Source organism: Delphinapterus leucas, chromosome 7 (assembly GCF_059928025.1).
Source record: "Delphinapterus leucas isolate spDelLeu-1000000601 "Yukka" chromosome 7, BTC_Dleu_Yukka2, whole genome shotgun sequence".
In the NCBI taxonomy this organism is placed as follows: Eukaryota; Metazoa; Chordata; class Mammalia; order Artiodactyla; family Monodontidae; genus Delphinapterus; species Delphinapterus leucas.
The window spans coordinates 33,981,686-34,004,060 of record NC_143135.1 but is presented as its reverse complement, the minus strand read 5'-3'; positions in this window follow the sequence as shown (position 1 = coordinate 34,004,060).

Below are 22,375 nucleotides of genomic sequence, written 5' to 3'. Positions count from 1 at the left end.
CTAAATGGCTTAAAATTTGTGGCTACCCTTACCATGCTACCCACGTGTGCCCAAGAAGCAAATCCTCAATCAGCCTGAGCTTGGTCTCCACCTCCCAGTGGAGGGTCGGAAGGGGTGAGTGATTCCAATCAATATCCAGTTGTCAGAGTAACAGCCATGTCGGTTCTGGATGGCCGACTGGGCGAAAACATGTTTGTTCTACTTAATGTGACAGTGTCCTGTCAAATTAACAGCCACAGTGGCAGGAGCAAGCTTGCTTAATGGGCTGGAGTCAGTTCCTCAGAGAATTTATCATCAACATGCAACCAAGAGGAACCCCAAACCTCATTACCAGGGTTTATTTGTAGATAATAACCGAAGGTACGCCATGTACTTACAACAGGATTTGTTTGCCCTTTAGCCACTCAGTTTCATGTTCTTTATCGAATGCTGCCCTTTTAACTCCCACAAACTCTGCAGGATCATGCTTGGTCTGTGACTAAATACACCTGGTGAAGTGGAATATTTCAGGAGCTGTGTTGAGATTGTTTAGCAAGATAAAATGATGATTGGAAATACCCAAGCATTCGATGAGGAGGACAGGGGCAGAGGGGAAATACCCATAGTTGTTTTAACCTGGTACTTCACTGTGGAGACTTTAAATGCATGCTTCCTTCTCAGGTGAGCTCTCATGCTTAAAACCAGGACCACAGACTGTTTGCCAGGTTCCTCCCACAGCTAGGCTGTGTTTGGCCTGTAGAGTATGAACAAAAAATAGTTAAATGTTCTCTATCATTTAGACGTAAGAAAATTTCACCTACGATTCTGGATATCTTATTTGAATTTTTAAAAAAACAGAGTTGTTGGCAGTATAAGCCAGCTTTTTCACAGGACAGTAGTTGTTGGAACTGTGTGGTACCCTGTCCCTTTAGATGGGCTGAGTGCTGTTGTGGTGCCCACTGGGCCTGCTTTATTCATTTATGTGACCTATTATGTGAAGTTATCCATCCCTGATGTAAAGGTTAAATCTTGATTTTCATCATCATAGTTGGGGATGGAAAATGAAATATTATGGCTTTACCATTCATGGATGTTGTTAAGACCATTTTTACTTCTCCCTTTCCCCAACCCTTCAATCTTCCACCAGTGCCTCCCAGTGGTCTAAACCAGTGGAAGCCAGCTGATGATGGAACCTGGGAGAGGCCAGCTCTTCACAGGAGAGCACAAGAATGGCAAGGAGAATATCTGAGGACAAACTGATTTAGGAACAGCAAACCCGGGGGCTAGAAAACATGGTTTCTAACTAGCTAATTGACTCTGTGACCTTTCAGAAGTGCTTGCATCAACGTGGTCCTCAGAATTTTCCATCTGTACAATGAAAAATTGGGCTAGATGGTCCTTAAAGGCCCTTAAAGCTCATGATTCTATGGTGGAAGGGTTGGTACGGCCTTGATTTCCTTGTCTGTTGATACCTGTTCGGGTTCTCATGTGACATGTGCATTCCAACTTGAGGGACTGAAAGGCAGCCAAGTAACTTACTGTGATGAGACACAGAGATGTTTTAAGGAGGCAGAGAATGTAGCGTGCCAGATATCAAGTCTGACAGCAACAATGAAAACAATTCTGGGCAGCTTTATTTAAAAACTAAAAATTAAAAGCTTGAAGGAAATACACAAATGGCCACTTCAACTAGAGAGTTTCTTATAAGAGAATAACTCAACAGTGCAGTCCTGGCCTTTGGGCTGGCTTTAGGGTTAAAGAATCTCAACCTGCTGGAGAAAAGGGCACCCTCCTACACCATTGGTGGGAATGTAAATTGATACAGCCACTATGGAAAACAGTATGGAGGTTCCTCAAAAAACAAAAAATAGAACTACCATAATACCCAACAATCCCACTACTGGGCATATACCCAGAGAAAACCATAATTCAGAAAGACACATGCACCCCAGTGTTCATAGCAGCACTGTTTACAATAGCCAGGACAAGAAAACACCTAAATGTCCATCAACAGAGGAATGAATAAAGAAGATGTGCTACATATATACAATGGAATATTATGCAGCTATAAAAAGGAATGAAATTCCGTTATTTGTAGAGATGTGGATGGACCTAGAGAGTGTTATACGAGTGAAGTAAGTCAGAAAGAGAAAAACAAATATTGTATAATAATGCCTATATGTGGAATCTAGAAAAATGGTATAGATGACCTTATTTGCAAAGCAGAAACAGAGACACAGAAGTAGAGAACAAATGTCTGGATACCAAGGAGGAAAGGGTTGGGGTGGCAGGAATTGAGAGACTGGGACTGATACATATACATTATCGATACTATGTATAAAACAGACAACTGATGGGGACATACTGTATAGAACAGGGAACTCTACCTAATGTACTGTGGTGTCCTAAATGGAGGAAAATCCAAAAGGGAGGGGATATCTGTATGTGTATGGTTGATTCATTTGTTGTGCAGTGGAGGCTAACACAACATTATATAGCAGCCATACTCCAATAAAAATTAATAAAAAGAAAAAGAAGAATCTCAACCTAGATTGATGTGACTTTAGCTGCTTTTATATTCCTGAGGAAGCCAAGGAAGTAAGAGAGTGACATGGACATATATACACTACCAAATGTAAAATAGATAGCTAGTGGGAAGCAGCCACATAACATAGGGAGATCAGCTCAGTGCTTTGTGACCACCTAGAGGGGTGGGGTAGGGAGGGTGGGAGGGAGACGCAAGAGGGAGGGGATATGGGGATATATGTATATGTATAGCTGATTCACTTTGTTATAAAGCAGAAACTAACACAACATTGTAAAGCAATTATACTCCAATAAAGATGCTAAAATCAATCAATCAATAAATAATCTAAGAAAAGAAAAAATAGAACAATGTTTAATAAATACTATGTGTGACTACCATAAAAATAAATAAATAAAAATACAGTTTGTGAAAGAAAAAAAACTAACAAAAATGTACTATTTTCATCGTTTAGATCACAAATTTTTTTCAGAATAATTGGTTCAAATTTCGGAAGGAATTCTAGAGATTGATTCAACATGAGATCCAAACCTGCAGTTCCAAATGAATCATAAATTCATTTCTGTTTCCTCGTGACCTGGCTGTTGACATTGAAATACAGATGTTTGATGATGAATTCGTTTCTCATTGTATAACAGCAACTACATAATGAATCAAGGAAAATGGCAACAGCTATTATATCTTCGTTTGCTTAAAACATATAAAAATCTTTTCATTCTACCCTATTAAATGTCAAATAACCCAACAATGACAAAAATCTAAACCTCCACTTCCAACGATTTTTAAAAGTGTATTAAATTTGTAAGGGTACAATGATATTTTCAATAAGGGTGAACACCCACTTTATATCAATTATAGAGCCAACTGAGACGTCAATAATTTAGTAATTTCTATCTCTGAAAATGGGGAACATGTAGAACAGATGCATGAAAGAGATCCAGAATCCTTCATTTTTACCTCATTTGGAACTGAAGAGAGAGACTAAGGTTGCTTACTGGCAGATAATGATAGTCTGGACACTGATATTCTTCCAGACATTAAGCCATTTGCAATATTTCTTTGACAGGTATAAAGCCTCAGAAATTAATTGTGGGAGCTGGTCCTGATTCACCCAAGATCACCCAGCAGCTGCAAGAACATTTTCTGTTAAAAACTTGATAATGAATCAAGTTTGCTTGTTAAAATGTCCAACACATAGCAGGATAAACATGGTAATATATTCCATTTTGAATATAAAAATACAGCTGACTTTAGAGATATTGCTGAAGAAAAAAGAGAAAGTAAAATATTAGAGTCTGAAAGAGAACCCGATTTTAATTAATGATTTATTTTTTCAGTAAAGTCTTAGTTAAGAAAAGAGTTGAGGGAGAGAAATAGCAGAGCAAGCAAAGTTTTTATTTAGCTGGAATATAAACGACTTTTTCTTATATATGTAGCCTTGATGTTGAAAATCTTCCCTAAAGGAATGATCTTCCTGCCTTAAGCTCAATTGGTCTTTTATTGGGTACTCAGCATGCACCAGACATGATGGTAGGAGACTAAAGAGATAAATAAATAACCTCCCTTGTTCTCAAGGAATTCTTAGACTCAATGAGTAGAGTATATAAACGTAAGCAAGTAGTTTAAAAAAAAATTTATTCCCAGAACCCTTCGGATATATCATTTTGGGTTTCAGTTTTCATTGCCTCTGGCTTGAAATGGACATGGTGAAGAATGGAGGAAGGATCACTGGCTTTGGAGGGAAGGGTCTTGAGGATGAAATGAAATGAAATAATATGTACAAATGCTCTTAGCACAATGTATGCTACTTTACAAATGTCAACAACATGCATATCTATTTACTTATTGTATCAAAGATATATAGCGCACATTATTTTATTGATTTACTTCCTGGTAAGAGCTTGGAGGTGGGAACGGAGTTGGACGTCACCAATTTTTTTGTTAGTTAACCTAACATATATCGTGTATCTACCAGAATAAGACTATAAGACTGAGCCACTTAAACTGAGTCTTTAAACCAGGTTGCTCAGGAAACACGTAGGAAGGACATCAAAATAAAATTTTGGGTCCCAGGAATGGATTCTTTTTAAAAATTAATATTTGAAGAATAATGTGGAAGAGGGTATTTTTAAGACAGATGTTTGCAATTTAGAGCAGTTGTTCCAGTGAAATAAATGAAGGACCTATTGGTTCAGAAACTCAGACAGCAGTCAAATTTCTAAGATGGGTAGCAAATTTCAGTTATTCATGAACCAGAAGAGAATCCTTCCTTTATATAAAATTTTGTCACAAGTTGCTGGAATGAGCTCACATAGTATGCATTCTGTATAACTATTTAAAAATGAAATCTCAGCATCTCTGTCTGTCAGTGTTGAATTAAGGAACCATTAAATTATCAAAAATGTACTGATACCTTTATATTGATAGAGGTGTCAGGTGATGAGGAAATAAAAAACAGATTTAAAACTCGTCTCACTCCTCCAGGAACTCACAGTCTTGGGGAAGATAAGTTTGAAATATTAGTTGTGAAAAAAATTAAGTACAAGTAAGTGTTATACTGATGATATAAAGTAGGGAACAAATATTTTTACAATATGCTAAAGGATCTAGAGGCAACTTCATGCTATTAAACAAACTATGACGATAAGCTCTATCTCATTCTCCATTCAGGTCTAGATATTTTAAAATTACCTTGCAGAATTGTTTGTATGCTCAGAAATTTGGATTTTTGGATATTGATTTTCTCTTTTCCCTTTCCCTTTGTCTTTCATTAATTCTTTAAAACCACAGCTTTTCTGCCCATATCCTTGCTCATGGGTATTTATAACACTAAAAAGGATGCATATTCCCCGGTGCCCAATCATTTTTGTTGCTATATATATATATACATACACATATAAATATAATAATAATTATTATTGTCTATCTTTCTCCCATAATTAAAGCTTTGCAAAAGGATGGCCCTTGTATTATTGAATGATCTGTCTTTATTTAGAAAAATAGAATATTTGTTGCTCAGTAAAATTTTGATGAATTAGTGACTGAACATAAGACATTACATCACTCTCAGAGAATCTGTTGACTTCATGGGGATGAAAAATTTTGCCAAGTTATTATAAACTGACTTTCTCTTTTTATTCCCTATTTTGTCTTACATTCTCAAAAGGCCCTGGTTACTGGGTGAATGTTCCAAAACAGTAGCTATTTTTATCAGTCTTGGGAACTTTTGAAATAGGTCTTGAAGAATGAATAAAATGAAAAGTAGATCAGTTATTTAAAAAGAAATAGTGGAGAAAGAGTAAAGGGAATAGGAATAGTAGCAAGGCAGGATAAAACTGCATGGAGTGTGCTAAGAAATGAAAGTGGTCTGGTGTGGTAGGGCTAGGCAGTGTTAGTGACTGGGAAACAGTGAAGTTGACTTTCTCCAGGCAGTCTTTTTCAGTTATTGCCACAATTCTGATGATCTGGTCATAACTTTATTCAATTTAGCACATTTACAAGTTGTTTTATATTAATTTATCTTACAGATATTCCTGTTTCTTCATACTTGATATGCTTTGCTTTTTTGACTAGTTTATAAGCTCATTGATGGCAGTGAATAACAGTTTTACTATGTGTTAGAATGGAACTTGAACTAGATGTAAGGTAAGCTTCCTAAAAGCAAAGACCTTATCCACCAAGAGATGAATGGATAAAGAAGATGTGGTATATATACAATGGAATACTACCCAGCCATAAAAAAGAATGAAATTTTGCCATTTGCAGCAAGATGATGGACTTGGAGGGCATTATGCTAAGTGAAATAAGTCAGACAAAAGAAGACAAATACTGAAATATATCACTTATATATGGAATCTAAAAAATACAACAAACTAGTGAATATAACAAAAACAGAAGCAGACTCACAGATATAGAAAACAAAAACTAGTGGTTACCAGTGGGGAGAGGGGAAGGGGCAATATAGGGATGGGGGAGTGGGAGGTACAAACTATTGGGTGTAATATAGGCTCAAGGATATATTGTACAACACAGGGAATATAGCCAATATTACAGTAATAACTGTAAATGGAATGTAACCTTTAAAAATTGTCTAAGATTATTTTAAAAAACCAAAAAACTTAATAAAATAAAAATTTTAAAAAAGCAAGGACCTTGAGTGACTTTTTTTTAACCACTGTACCCTCGGTACACATGGAAAGCACACATTAATATTTGGTAGAATAATTGAATGAAAGAGGAAATGACTCAGAAAACCTGTTTTGTTGTTGTTGCTGTTTGTTTGTTTTTTAATCAGGCTTCTCCTTTGCTCATTATATGATCTTGGGAGAGAGTCACTGAATTCCTTCTAAGACTTGATTTCCTCATCAGTCAATGGGGGGTTGCTGCTGCTGCTGAGGATGAAGCACTGTTGGGAAGCTTAAGTGAGATAATGCAGGCACTTTGGGAAATGAAAATGCTATACAAGTGTATATCATGGTGCTTGCTGGTCATTATTCTGAAGTCAGTATCTGCACTCCTGGAGCATAGAAGGGAACAAGAAGAAGATAAGGTTGTCAGTTGGGACTCCGAAAGGGAAAACCTAACTGACATTTTTTGGCCTATATTGAAGATTTCAACCTGCCAAAACACCATTAAAAAAAAAAAAGTTTCACATTTCACTGTAAGAAATGGAGATAGAGAATCAGCTGAATAAACAGCTATAGAGATCCAAGCCCAAAGATTTCTAAGATTTCAAGATGTTGTGTTAAGTAAATATTGCTGAGTTGGAATGGGCCTCTTTGTAAGCAGATATCTCTGGGATTCATAACCTATGTCAGATTACTCTTCTCTTCTTCCCATTGTCACTTGAGAGGGAATGAAGAAATTTTCTTGCCTTGATGTAGTAAAAAAAAGTTCACTGCATCAGAGCTCAGGAAACCTGGCTTACAATTCCAGCTCTTCACTAATTACTTAAGTAACCTTGGACTAACTCACATATCTGTTTTTCCTTTGTAGAATGAAATAACTGTATGAGATAAATTCTGAGGTTCTTCTATTGTCTAAAATTTTATAATCCCTATGCATCCAGAGGAAATAGTGAATTTGAATCCCAGGCAACTTTCCATGATCACCCAGCTTCCCGAGTCCCTTATTCTACCAATATCTGTCCCCTTCACACATATTTCTACAAAATACTTTTATTCTGGTTTTGAAAGGCTTATTTTGGTGGGTCATTTTGTTGGCTAATTTGGGTCATGTCCTGTTATCCAGTAGGATGATAATAATAAGAGCTACTACTTATATAATACTGCATGCTATGCACTATTCTAAGAAGTTTAGTACGTTAACTCATTCAATCCTCATATCAGCTTTTATGAGGTAGATGTTATTATGATACTTATGAGTAAACTGAGGCAAAGGGAGGTTAAGTAATTTGTCCAAAGTCATACTACCGTTAAGTGCCAGAGTAGCAATTCAGATCCAGACTGTTTTATAACCCCACCTATGTGCGCTAAACTAATAAACTATATTGATTATGGAGGGTTGGAGGAAACCTGGGAAGAAGAGATCTACATCTAGAAAGCACGGTGCCAGGCTCCCAGATCATTTTATCAGGTACCCAGGACAGGTAAGCTCTTCAAACAAATGAGGAGAAAAACCAAAAGTCTGATTTCTATCCCATAGGCCAGTTTGCTCTCAAAATTTTGTTTTTGGGCTTGCCTGCCAAAAATGTGACTTTAAATATAAAACGAATAAAATGAAATCATTTCTTGGAGAACATTTCTGTGGTTCATTGTGGAATGCCAAGTTAAGAATATCTGTCTTACATTTTCAAGCACATGTGTTGTAGTAATTTTATGGGGTAATGAGTTGGCTTCCATTAAAGATATTTTATTTTTACAGGGGCTGGGGCTGGAGAAACATTATGTGGCAGGCAGTGAAATATCTTACTTTTGCAGATTACTTTAGCTAATCACCTACAGGTGAATTTTCTAGGAACTCTGGTTTTAACCCTTTGACTGCTATGGATTTCAGTGGGTTTTGACTGAAGACTTGGATATAATGGCAAGGGACCCAGTGGTGAGAAGTGGAGGAGTTTGGGGTATGAAGGAACTGATCAGAGTATAACAGAAGAAATATGGGACTTTCATCTCAGTTTTAAAACTTGAGTGGTACTTGAGATCTATTCACTGGCTTCAGTAAAAAAAAAAAAATCAAAATGTGATCATAGCTAATAATTTATAAAAGCTAGCATAGTCTCCACTTCCCAGTTTAACACATGGCAAATGTTGCTAGTTATCGACCCAATATCCATCCTCTCCTTCATTATTAACAGAAGTCAAATTTTGCTAGAATATTCTATTCCCCAGATTATCTTGTAACTAGTGGTGCCCATATGACAGTGTTCTTACCAAGAGATATAGGAGGAATCGGCTGGGGATTTCTGGTAAGGAAACTCCTTTTCAATCCCCCTAAACGATGTCCAGATTGTAACTATGAAGCAAGAGAAATGAGTTACAATGGTGGCACAGAAAGATAGAAAGACTTAGATTTCTGATTCTGGGTGAAGGTGGTGCAGCTACCCTGACTGCTGAGGCAGAACATTCTCGTTTTCTAAAAAAAGCATTATACTTTTGATGTATAAGCAGTTGCCTAATTCTGAGGCTGAGGGGAATGCGCTCCCTGTGCTTTTCCTCTGATCCACTCCCCTCCAGTGGACCCAGATTTGGGGTGTCATATGTTCCCACCTAATGGTGTCTATGCCAAAGGGGGATGGGATCACTTGTTATTCCTTTCGTTAGGTAACTGTTGTTCTTGAACAGGGGAAACTATTCTTCATATTCTCTGAGAAAGAAAAGGGGTTGTGACCCAAGATGAGATCAGTTGCAAAAATTTGTTGAATTTCAACATAATAAATATATTAGTCAGTAGAGTAAAATAATGTAATGAGCATTCTACCAGGAAGGGCAAGTGAACAGGAAAGAGCTGCATGCCTGATTCTTGCCCCGTAGTGAAGTCGGGGAAACGTCACCCAGGAGATACGTAGGCCCTTCTGATAGAGAAAAATCTGCACAAGACAGGTGGCGGTGTTCAGTGTTCTGTGACTGGAATGTTACCCAACTGGGTAGAATCCCAACAGAACATGAGATATTTGGTAGATAAGTGTCATTAAGGAAATTTGAAGGAAATTTGAAGGGAGAGTTCAAATTACCAAAGTTAAATCGGTGTGGTTCACATAGTTCATCTGATGTTAGAGAGAAGAGACAGGTTTGAGGCTGAAAGCTTTCATGTTAAGGATAGCAGATTAGAAAGATCTTTGATGGCATCATTACATTGAAACTACATGGCCTTGGGCTTCCTTTCGCATGAGCCAAATAAATCCTATTTTTTAAAGCCATGGTGTTTTGTATTTTTATTTGCAGCTGAAACCATTTCACACTGACACATCTACTAACACATCCTCTTCTCTTTCAATGCACCCAGTAGGTGAGTACTCTATGTACAGTTGATAAGGCAGAGAAGATACTGGGGGACAAACCTTGTGATAGAGGAGTTTGATTACAACTGTTTTGGCTTCTATAATCTCTACTTTGGTTTACGTTTATTTGTTTTTTGTCCATAAATTTTTAGGATCATTGTATTTGTATGAGTTCCATGAATACCAGTTTCTTTACACCTGGAGGTAGGTTGAGGTCTTCCAAGGAGGTCTGTGAATTTTGATTTTCTAAAGACAGCTTGAGGACTGCAGGATGGAATGCAGAGAAGGAAGGTGAAGTAAAGAAATAGATGGGGGTGAGCACCTAAGGTGTGCCTCGTCGTGGTACAAGTCATTATGTCATCTTGTTTATTCCTCAGGACTGTTCTTCAGGCACATTTTGTTAAAATGATTTTACAAAATCAGAAATCTGAAACTCAAAGGGGGTAAAGTGTCTCGCTAATACGTGGCAGAACCAGATTTTTTATCCAGATACTATGACTCAGCATATGGATTTTCTGTGACCTTTGCCCAGGAAGAAGACATCATCCTTAGTGTCCCGGACAGTTATCAAACTTTCCTGTTGCCCTGAGTGGATACACTATCTCTATTTTCCAAGGCCATTTGCTATACAAGCATACTTGAAAAGAAAATATGGAACTAGGGCAGCCATTGCCTTTGCTTGCAAACAGTGGAAAAATAAGAGCAGCCCATGGAGAATTATCTCCCAGTAGCATTAGCCTCTGTCATCCATTCCCCCCATCTCTCTGAAAACCCTCACCATAACTCTGCCCCTACGTGCCTCTTTATCTTGGGGACCTGGGGGTTTTCCACTTTTTATTCCCTCCTATAATAAGAGAAAAGTTTTAAAACCTCATTTTAGGCAATAAAATATTTAGAATGTATCACAAAAAGTTTTCATGTGATCTTTTCAGGCAACAAAATTATAAGAATTAATCCATTAGCTCATTTATTTATTCAGTGTGTATTGTACGACAGCTAAATGCTTTAATTTTGCAGAGGGCAGGCTTTAACAAGTAAATAAGTTAGCCATTCGGATACTAGTAAGTGTAAAGAAGTAAATGGATGAAGTTTGAATTTCACTGGGGAGTGAGGCTTGGTACTTTTACATTGGATGGTCTAGAAAAGTCTCAGTAAGTTGCAAATTTGAGCTAAGAACTCAAGGATAAGAAAGAGTCAGTCATGAAAAGAGCCTGAAAAAAATACTTCATACAAAAGAGCAAAGACCCTGAAAATTAAGTCCTAAATCTATTAGTCTGAAGCAGATGAAACTTTTACTGTTGTACATGCAAACAGGCAAATCTTGGAAATTTCATACAGTTTGACATATAAAGCTTAACAGGCTTATGGTCACTGCTGTGAGAATTGGGTTTCTGAGTATTTGTTTGCTTAATCTCATTGAAAATCAGTTTAACAATTGTACAGCACATTACTAACTTTAAAATTAATTCAATGCATAAAAGTGTAAATGCTGTGTACTCTTTTGAAGGCTTCTCTATTAATCAATAGTTTAAAAATTTTAAGAAAGTGGCTCAACAATTTGCAAGAACTCTGAGAAACCATAGGTAAATATTAATGCACCTTTAGAAAGCAGATCAAATAACCTATTAGACCAAAATGACCTAAATGAAACTCTACAAGGAGAAGAATTGGAAATTAAAAGAGGGAATGCAATAGGAAAAACAAGTAAAAATACTGGATATTAACAAGCTTTAGTCCACATGGAAGAGTTGAATAAAGGGAATATGTGTTCTGTGAGGCAAAGTTTCGGAAATAGACTATTTCACTAATAACTACTAAATTACAAATTATGTTAAGAATATGTACTTTATGTATATGTATAGATGTAAGCTATTATGTATAGAATGGATAAAACACAAGATCCTACTGTGTAGCATAGAAAACTATATTCAATATGCTATGATAAACCATAATGGAAAAGAATATAAAAAGTGTATATGTATATGTATAACTGAATCACTTTGCTGTACAGTAGAAATTAACACAACATAGTAAATCAACTATACTTCAATTAAAAAAAAAAGAATATGTACTTTACCTCTAGGTACAGCTATTTCACTGTGGGTGAATATCTGTTGTGATGGTTAATTTTATGTGTCTATTTGACTGGGCCATCAAGTGTCCAGATATTTGGTCAAACATATTCTGGGTGTGTCTGTGAGGGTGTTTGTGGATGAGAATAACATTTGAATCAGTAGACCTAAAGCAAATTGCCCTTACCAGTGTGGGTGGGCCCGATCCAATCCTTAGGTGGCTGGAATGGAACAAAAGGGAAGAATGAGAGTGACCTCTCTCTCTCTACCTGGCTGTTTCAAGTTGAGACATTAGTCCTCTGCACTCAGATTGGAACTTGCACCACTGGCTCTCCTGGTTCTCAGGACTTCAGACTTGACCATTGCCCCTGGCTCTCCTGGGTCTCCAGCTTGCAAATGACAGACTGTGGGGCTTGTCAGCCTCCATAATCGCATGATCTTATTTCTTATAATAAATCTCTTTATATATACATATATGTATATATTATATGTATATATTATAGATATACCTTTATAAACACACACACATATATATGTACAGTAGTCTCCCCTTATCTGCGATTTTGCTCTCTGTGGTTTCACTTACCCATGGTCAACCTTGTTCTGAAAATGATAAATGGTAAACTCTAGTAATAGACAACTCAGTTTTAAATTGCACCTTGTTCTAAGTAACGAGATGAAATCTCACGATGTCCCACTCCGTCCTGCCCTGGACTTGAGTCGTCCCTTTGTCCAACACCTTCCCTTCATTAGTCACTTAGTAGCCGTCTCAGTTATCAGATCGACAGTCACAGTATCCTAGTGCTTGTGTTTAAGTAACCCTTATTTACTTCATTATGGCCCCAAAGCACAAGAGTAGTGGTGTTGGCAATTCCAATATGCCAAAGAGAAGTGTTTCCTTTAAGTGAATAAGTGAACATTCTTGACTTAATAAGGAAAGAAAAAAATATGTATGCTGAGGGTGGAACAAATCTTCTATCCGTGAGATTGTGAAGGAAAAGAAAATTCATGGTAGTTTTGCTGTCGTACCTCATACTGCAAAAATCATGGCTACAATGTGTGATAAGTGCTTAGTTAAGATGGAAAAGGCATTAAATTTTTACAAGAGTATATTGTTATAATTGTTCTATTTTATTATAGTTATATTGTGTCTAATTAATAAATTAAAATTTATCAGATGTATGTATATATATAGGAAAATACATAGTATATAGAGGGTTTGGTACTATCTGAGGCTTCTGGCATCCACTGAAGGTCTTAGAAAGTATCCCTCACCAGTAAGGGGGGGACTACTGTATACATACATATTAATTCTGCTTCTCTGAAGAACATGACTAATACATCTTGCTAGTGATTTAATATGTTACTTTTAACTGACATAGTGGCATTTAAAAAATGGTGGAATTTTCAAAGGAAGTATTCTGTGAATAGCCTTTTTAAGGTATCCCTTAAATTATAAAACCTAAAATAAAACTACAAATTAAGAGATCAACTAGAATATGAACCTCAGGCCCAGTAAGTAATCCCTGCTCTATGAGAAAGCAACTTAACCTAGTTTACCTTAGTTTCTTCATCTGTAAAGTGGGGATAACAATGTCTATCTTAAAAACTGTCCCAAGGATTAAGCAAATTCATGAATATAAATTTTCTAGCACAAGTCTGACACATGGTAATCATTAAATAAATGTTAATAATAATTATTATTGTTATTATTTTCACCTAAATAAAGTTGATTCTGTATGAAATTATTCTAATAACTGGTGATATGCTCAAAGATTAATAAGATTATACAAAAGTTTGTGAGCCAATAAAAGGGTATAGGAGTAGAAGCTGCTTATATAGAGGATATAGCATTATCTTTTAGGCAAATAAAAAGATACTTTTCAGTTGAGATATCTCATATTTCTACATCTAGTCAACATCAACTGTAGCAAAAGAACAGTGAGTGGGCAACAAAGCAAATCACAATGGGATTTGGGGACCCCCTGGGCTAAATGATTTAAACAGTCTCTGTTCTACTGAGTTCCATGAGGGCAAGGCTCAGATCATTTACTGGGATGGCCAAAAGGTTTGTTTTTCCCTAAGATGGCTCTAGTGGCACTTAGTTGTCTTTAACTTCATTTGAAACAATTTTGTTAGATTGTATGTGACAGCTGTCATATCAGCATGCATTTAAAAAAAGACATCAAAATTGGTAAATTTTTGTGTAGCCATTTTAATATTGAAGATGGAAGAAAAAAAGCAACATTTTCAGCATATTATGCTTTATTATTTCAAGAAAGGTAAAATGCAACCAAAAAGCAAAGATTTGTGCAGTGCAGGGAGAAGGTGCTGTGACTAATCAAATGTGTCAAAAATGGTTTGCGAAGTTTCATGCTGGAGATGTCTTGCTGGACGATACTCCACGGTCGGGTAGGCCAGTTGAAGTTGGTAGCGATCAAATCGAGACATTAATTGAGAACAATCAACATTATACCATGAGGGAGATAGCCAATGTACTCAAAATATACAAATCAAGCGTTGAAAATCATTTGCACAAGCTTGGTTACGTTAATCACTTTGATGTCTGGGTGCTACTTCAATTAAGCGAAATAAACCTTTTTGACTGTATTGCCACATGCAATTCTTTACTGAAATGTAATGAGAACGTTCTGTTTTTAAAACAAATTTTGACAGGCGATGAAAAGTGGATACTGTACAATAATGTGGAATGGAAGAGATCGTGGGGCAAGGGAAATGAACCGCCACCAACCACACCAAAGGCTGGTCTTCATCCAAAGAAGGTGATGTTGTGTATATCATGGGATTGGAAGGGAGTCCTCTATTCTGAGCTCCTTCCAGAAAACCAAACAATTCCAGCAAGTACTGCTCCCAATTAGACCAACTGAAAGCAGCACTTGATGAAAAGTGTCCGGAATTAGTCAACAGAAAACGCATAATCTTCCATCAGGATAACGCAAGAGCGCGTGTTTCTTTGATGACCAGGCAAAAACTGTTACAGCTTGGCTGGGAAGTTCTGATTCATCCTCCGTATTCACCAGACATTGCACCTTCAGGTTTCCACTTATTTAGGTCTTTTCAAAATTCTCTTAATGGAAAAAAATTCAATTCCTTGGAAGACTGTAAAAGGCACCTGGAACAGTTCTTTGCTCAAAAAGATAAAAAGTTTTGGGAAGATGGAATTATGAAGTTGCCTGAAAACTGGCAGAAGTTAGTGGAACAAAAGTGTGAATACGTTGTTCAATAAAGTTCTTGGTGAAAATGAAAAATGTGTCTTTTACTTAAAAACTGAAAGCACTTTTTGGCCAACCCAAATATTTCTCTATTCTCTTTGCTTACCATGAGATAGCCACTGGCCTGAACACTTTTCACATTCCTGCTCAGAATAACCTATGAGGTGGCTGTTATTATTGTCCTTATTTTACAGATGAGGAAACTGGAGCACATGAGTTAGCTGACTTGTCCAAGGTCAAACAAAGTAATCTGGGGAGCCCAGTCTAGGGTCCTCAGGTCACGTTTTTGACCACCAAGTTGTACTGTCTCTCATTGTCTGTTAAATACATCTACACAAGTGGTATAAAAGAGGCTTCAGAATGGAATCTCATTCTGTGTGCAATTTTAATCTAAACATTTGTTCCAGAAAGGAAAAGGGAAGAGATTATTGATATCATAAACACATTCTCAAAAGTTATCATCAAACTTGTATTTACCAAGTACCTATGTATCCCATCTCAGGGAATTTTGAGCACACAAACTTTTGAGAACTGATGAAAACTAGGAACACCCTATATATGAAGATTCTCCTGTAGTTTTTAAGGATTTCACAATCAGTCTGAAGGCAGTTCAAATACCTCAGTTTAAGAACTCCCTACGATATCTTACTCAGTCCTCAGAAAAATCCTGGAAAGTTAGCATTCTTACATCCTTCTACCAATGAAGAAACTAAGATTGCAGATTGAAATGATTTACTTAAGGTGACATAGTTGATGAAAAGCAACACTGAAACTAAACCCAGATCAATCTAGGTCTAAGTTCAGTCAAAGTTTTACTAAACAACTTCATATCTAGTTTTTTTTTAAACTTTCTCTATTACTTGGAATCTGAATTTTTTCCATGCAATTTAGAGACATTAAAAAAGAAAAAGTTCTGATTCCTCTGGTTGTCCCATGGCAATTATAATTTGAACTTTAAAACATACAATATAACAATGAAATTATTTTAAAATGTCTGTCTGCTAGGAGGTTTTTACTTTAGAAAATAATGCCTCATTAGCTGACACAGAAATGCATTCTTTCTGCATGCCTTACTTTGATTTTGCAAACTGGGCATTGGTGTTATGGTTTGATAGAACTCTGGGGTCACAGAGTTCATGGTAAGTTAATTCAGCTCAGGGTTTGGCCTAAGACACCAACTGGCTTTAGATGCAAGAGTATATCCAAATTATATGAAATTTATTTGGCACAGTAAAAATCAACAATTATAATTAAATGTTCCTAGCATAAAGCTGGAAATGACTTTTGGCTTGGGAAGTGGGGCCAGGTCCAAAAAGATCGTGAAGACTTTGAGCTTTGAGAAGGCATCATACTGTCATTAACATTTCCACCATTGCTTGAAAAATTCTAATTGAAATGAGAATATCAGTCAAAAAACAAAGAAAAACCCATTGTTTATTGTTTTTCCCATAGGGAAAATGTCTGAAAGAAAAATTCATAAATGAATGCAATTTACAACTAATTGACATCTTACCTGTAGTATGATTTTTAGTGTAGCCTTGATCTTTAATGAAAATGAGAACTGTGTGTTATATTTAGCTTCTAATTGGCCGTTGGGGGCAGAAGGGGAATAATGCTTAACAATATCTTTTTAAAGTTTTGAAAGAAATTAGTTTTGTGATCTTGAATCAAAACTAGTGCTGAAAAATGATTCCAAATAACAAATGTTTCTATTAACAAAATAATAGAAAGTCACCTCTGACTATGTTTGACTTCTCCTGAAAACCAAGGTGTCATGGTCAATAACCCATTTCAAAGTACTTTTTTAATGACTAAATACTTGTAAAATAAACATGTCATTTCCAAAAAGGAATGAGGAAGGAGAAAGTGTTAAGATTCATGAGCCAACTCTATCATGAATTCCTACACTATTTCTTTCCTTAAATTTTTCCCTACAGCTTTACTGAGGTATAATTTACATAACATAAAATTTACTCATTGTAAGTATACAATTAAATGGCTGTCAGTACATTTATAGAATTGTGCAACCGTCACCATAATCCATCCAGTGTTGGAACATCTTTGTCATTCCCAAAAGTTCCTTTGTGTGCCTTTGCAGTTTAATAACCAGCTCCACACCTAGCCTCAGGCAACAGTTGGTTTGATTATTTTTCTCTATAGCTCTACCTTTTCTGGATATTTCATGTAAATGTAATCACACAAAATGTAGTCTTTGGTGTCTGGCAGCTTTTTTAAAAAATTGAAGTATAGCTGATTTACAATATTGTGTTAGTTTCAGGTGTACAACATAGTGATTCTATATATATATATATTTTTTTTTGCGGTACGCGGGCCTCTCACTGTTGTGGCCTCTCCTGCTGCGGAGCACAGGCTCTGGACGCGCAGGCTCAGCGGTCATGGCTCACGGGCCCAGCCGCTCTGCGGCACGTGGGATCTTCCCGGACCGGGCCACGAACCCGTGTTCCCTGCATCGGCAGGCGGACTCTCAACCACTGCGCCACCAGGGAAGCCCGTGATTCAATATTTTTATAAGCTATACTTCGCTTTAAGTTATTGCAAAACAGTGGCTGCTTTAACTTAGCATAATGTTTTAGAGGTCCAGCTATGTTGTGGCAGGGTCAGCACTTTGTTCCTGTTTTATTGTTAAGCATTATTCCTTTGAATGGATAGACTGCATGTTGTTTATCCTTTCACCAGTTCATGGATATTAGAATTGTTTCATGTTTATGGTATGGCAGTTATGAGAGACACTGCTATAAACATTCACATACAAGTCTTTGTGTAAACATGTATTTTCATTTCTTTTCAGTAGATAAGTAGGAGTGGAATTGCTAGATTGTATGGTAAATATTGAGGACTGAATTGTGTTCCCTCCAAATTTATAACTGATAATATGTGGAGACTGGGCTTTTAAAGAAGTAAATGTAGTTAAATGAGGTGATAAGGATGGGGCTCTAATCTCATATGATTGGTGTCCTTATAAGAAGAGGAAGAAACACCAAGGATGCATGTGCACAGAGGAAAGGCCATGTGGGGACACAACAAGAATGCAGCAAGTTGCAAGTCAAGGTGAGAGGCATCGGAAGAAACCAAACCTGCCACACCTTGATCTTGGTCTCCCAGCCTTCAGAACTGTGAGAAAATAAATTTCTGTTGCTTAAATGTCTCGTCTATGGTATATTTTTATGGCAGTCCTACCAAACTAATTCAGCAAGGTTATGTTTAACTTTTTAGGGACTGCCAAACTATTTTCCTTACTGACTGAACCATATTTATATTCTCATTAGTAATATATGAAAGTTCCATTTTCTCCACCTTCTCACCAACAGTTGATGCTACCTGTCTTTCTGATTATAGATATTCTAGTGGGTGTGAAGTATTATCATACTGTAGTTTTAATTTGCATTTACCTAATGACTCATGATATTGAGCATATATTCATGTGCTTATTAGCCATTTAGCTTCTTTATCTTCTTTAGTAAAACATCTACTCATACCTTTGGCCATTTTGAATTGCTATGTGTTTTCATATTATTGAATTCTCTAATAGTCTAGACAAAAGCCCTTTATCAATGTATGATCTACAAATATTTGTGTGCTGTGGGTAGTTTATCTTTTCCTTTTAAAAAATATTTTCTTTTTAATGGTATATTTTGAAGCATAAAAAGTTTAAAATTTGATTAAGTCCAATATACACATTTTCTTTTTATGATTTTGCTGTCAATTTCCTACCTAAGAACTCTTTGCCTAACCCATAATGTTCTCCTGTGTTTTCTATTAGAAGCTGTATAGTTTTAGCTCTTACATGTAGATCTATGATTTATTTTGAGTTAAGGTTGTGTAAGATGTGAGATAAGGTTCTAAATTCGTTCCATTTCATATAAATATCCAATCATCCCAAAGGAATTTGCCCTGTAGAATTGCCATGGTGCTTCTGTTGAACATCAATTGATTGTAAATGTGAGGGTTAATTTTTGTATTCTCAGTTCTGTTCCATTGATCTAGATGTTTATCTTTATGCAAAACCACACTATCTTAATAACTACAGCTTTATAGTAAGTTTTGAAATTGTGTAGAATGAGTCCTCCATCTTTGTTCATAGTTTTTGTAATTGTTATGGCTGTTCAGGGCCATTGCATTCCCATATAAATTTTAGGGCCATTTAGTCAATTCCTATAAAATTATTTCTGGGATTTTAATTGGGGATATGTTGAATCTACAGATCACTTTAGAGAATTTTCTTCTTAGTGACATTGAGTCTTCCAATCCAAGAACATGAAATGCCTTTTATTTATTTAGATCTTTAATTTTTTTCTCAGAAGTTTTATAGTTTTCGGTGTGCAAGTCTTTGACTTCCTTTGTTAAATTTATTCCTAAGCATTTTGTTCTTTTTGATATTATTTTGTGTGAAATTGTTTTCTAATTTCATTTTCAGATTGTTCGTTGTTAGTATATAGAAATACAAACAATATGTACATATTGGTCTTGTATCCTGCAATCTTGCTGAACCCATTTATGAGTTCACATACTTAAAACAAGTCCTTAATATTTTCTATATATAGAATAATCTTAATTTCATTAAACACACTTATACTTTTTTCCTCTAATATGGATGGCTTTAATATCTTCTCCCTTTCCTTCTTCCCTCCCTCCCCCTCTTTCCTTCCCTTGCTTCTCCCCTTCCTTTTTCCCTTCCTTTTTTCTTTTTTCCCCCTTATTGTTGGCACTGGCTAGGATGTCAGTGCAATGCTGAATAGAAGTGGCAAGAGCAGATTTCTTGCTTTTTATGTGATTTTAAGAGGAAAGCATTCAGTCTAAATGTGTTTGTGTGGATTCTATTTCTGTATTCTCTATTTCATTACGCTCATGTCTTTATGGGCCCTGACCATACCACACAGGTTTAAAGTTTTAATTACTCAACCTTGCAAGTCATCTTGATAGCTGATAGTCTGATAGAATAATTCTGCCTTCCTGCCTCAAATTGAATTTGGCTTTTCCGGTTTGTTGCTTTTCCGTGTAAATATGTAATTTACAATTTTAAAAACTTTATTGGAATTTGACTGGAATAGCATTGAATTTATAGGTTAATTTAGAAAAAATGTACATATTTAGAATATTGAATCTTTTTATCCATGTGCATGGAATATCTCTTTACTTATTTTGATCTCATTTTATGCTTTTAAATAAAATTTTATAATTGCCTTTATCAAATCTTGTATTATACTGATAGATAATTCTTAAAAAACATAGTTTTGAGGCTATTGTGAAGTGATATCTATCTATCCTATCTGTCTATCTTATTGGTTATTATTTATGGAAAATATGAATTTTTCTTTTAATTTGTTGGCTATCCACCTTGATGATTTCCCTTATTATTTCCATGAGAATTCTAATTTTCTTTTGGAATTTTTTCATGTAAAACCTCATCTCACCTGTGAATATTCATTTATTTCTCCCTTTCCAATTATTTTATCTCCTGTCTCTTTCTTCTTTTTTTTTTTTTGTTCCTTTCTTTATTGCACTAGATAGGATTACCATTACAACTTTGGAAGAAGCAGCAAAGCAGCCATCATTTTTGGTTACTGACTCTAAAGGGACTTCAAAACTTCATCATTACGAATGATGTATTTTTTTTTTATACATAGCTATTTACTTACTAGAATTAGGCATGATCTTATATATAAAATTGGCTTATGTATTTTTTCTCACACTTTTCAGATTTAGTACCAAGTGTATGCAAGTTCATAAAATGAAGTTTTCTTCATTTTGTTTTGTTTCAGTTATATTTTTTGTAACAGTACAAAGTATGAAGTAGCAACTATCAGTTATTTGAAAGTTTTTTCTAAAATTTACCTCTGCAACCACATGGCCTGGTAACTTTTTTGTGTGTGGACTTCTGATTACTGATTTAGTTTATTTAATAATTTAGAGGCCCATTTGATTTTGCTGTTTCTTTCTGGAGCAAATTTTGATAATTTTTCTAAAAATTTTTTTATAAGTTTTCTAAAAACTTGCTTAATTTTTCAAATTCATCAATTTCTAATTATATTTCATTAATAGCTTTTTAGTTCATATCATTGTTTATAGTATGTGCCCTTTCCACTTTTTCTTCTTCTTTGATTTCTACTATTACTACACCTATTACTACTCCTACTACTACTATCTGGACAAAGATTTATCTATTTTATTAAGTCTTTTCAAAGATAAAATTTTGAATTTATTGAAATGATTATAAGGATATAATCCTTAATAATTTGGTGTTGGATTGATTCAGCAATTTTGACAGAGGCATCTTAATATCTCATTTTATTGAGGATATCATTCCATTGTTTTATGACTTGTATTCTTGCTGCTGAAAAATCTAATTGTCATTCCTTTTTAACTAATTTGTTTTTCTCTTTGATTGCTTCTATGATGTATTCTTTGAATTTGGTGTTCTGTCCTTTCATGATACTATGTTTATGTGGGAATTTGTTTGTATTTGCCCTAGTTCAGTCCTGATATAAGGGTTCGTCAATATAAGGATTTTGTTTCTCATCAATTATGAAATATTCTCAGGACTTCCCTGGCAGTCCAGGGGTTAAGACGCCGCACTCCCAATGCAGGGGGTGCAGGTTAGATCTCTGGTGTGGGAACTAAGATCCCACACGCCATGCAGCTAAAAAAAAAAATTATGAGATATTCTCAATCATTATTTGTTCAAATATTAATTTTCCTCATTTCTTTTTATTAACTCATTTAAGAACTTGTACGAGATGTATATTGAATGATTACACTTTGTCCTAAATTTCTTTTAACCAAAATTTTGTTTTCTAATGGAACTTTTTTTCCCCACTCAGAGTCAACCTTCCTTGCTTTTTCTGTGCTGAGACTTTTTAATTTCCACATGCATGAAGGAGGCTGCTCTAAATGCGTCCTAGCTTTATGAAGGGCCTCCGTTCCAGGTTTAAGTCACTGGTTCTTCTACTTTTAGGTAAGGAATAAAACCTAGACCCCTAGATTACAGAACCTATATTAGGGTTTTCTTTTTCCCAGAATATTGCAGGATTAATGCAGTTGTTTACATTTTTCACTATGAGTTCCCTTA